This window comes from Rhinopithecus bieti, unplaced genomic scaffold (genome assembly GCF_001698545.2).
Source record: "Rhinopithecus bieti isolate Rb0 unplaced genomic scaffold, ASM169854v2 repeat_1297, whole genome shotgun sequence".
NCBI lineage: Eukaryota > Metazoa > Chordata > Mammalia > Primates > Cercopithecidae > Rhinopithecus > Rhinopithecus bieti.
Genome location: NW_016876125.1, coordinates 1 through 561, shown reverse-complemented (window position 1 = coordinate 561; position 561 = coordinate 1). Strand labels below are relative to the sequence as shown.

The window sequence follows — 561 nt, the reverse complement described above, 5'->3', positions numbered from 1 at the left end:
TTTATTCCTGTTTACTTCGGTCGTCTCAGGGAAGACAGAGGCAGAGTAAGTGGGGATATTTTCTGTAAAGAAGGCTCTGAGGGAGGAGGTTTGGGGGAGATGGGTGGTGGGGGGCAGCACTCCACTGCCCTCCACACCTCCATCCTGGAAGGTCAGAGGACCCAGTCAGGAACAAATATGAGGAGAGCCAGTGGACAGGAGAGCAGGACACTCGGAGCTCCATGGTGAGTGGGGGTGGCCCTGGAGACCCCACAGTCAGGGCACCGATGGCGACTGAAACCCTGCCATTAGCATCAGGTTGATCATTGCCCTTCCTGGGACCATGGGATCAGAGGATGGAATGGGCTTTGTCTGTTTTGCATGTGGGGAACAGGTGAGCACAACAGAGGCAGAGCCGTATTACCGCTCCCTGAGGGACTTGAGCCCCCAGCTGCCCCCGACACAGGAGGAGGTGTCTTATTCCCAAGGTGAGTTAGGACCCCACTCAGAGGTACCCCCGACGCCTGGACTGGGTGCCTTGATCATGTCTCCCTTCCACTCCAACTCCAGGTTTCACAGGTG

At 57.0% G+C, this 561-nt stretch overlaps 1 long non-coding RNA gene across 1 annotated transcript; it reads left to right on the top strand.

Moving 5' to 3' along the window:
* The first annotated feature begins 90 nt into the window (after window positions 1-90).
* On the top strand, window positions 91-561 carry LOC108525673 (uncharacterized). Its single transcript, XR_001884316.1, has 3 exons — window positions 91-224; window positions 374-467; window positions 550-561. It is a non-coding gene; the product is annotated as an uncharacterized LOC108525673 (long non-coding RNA).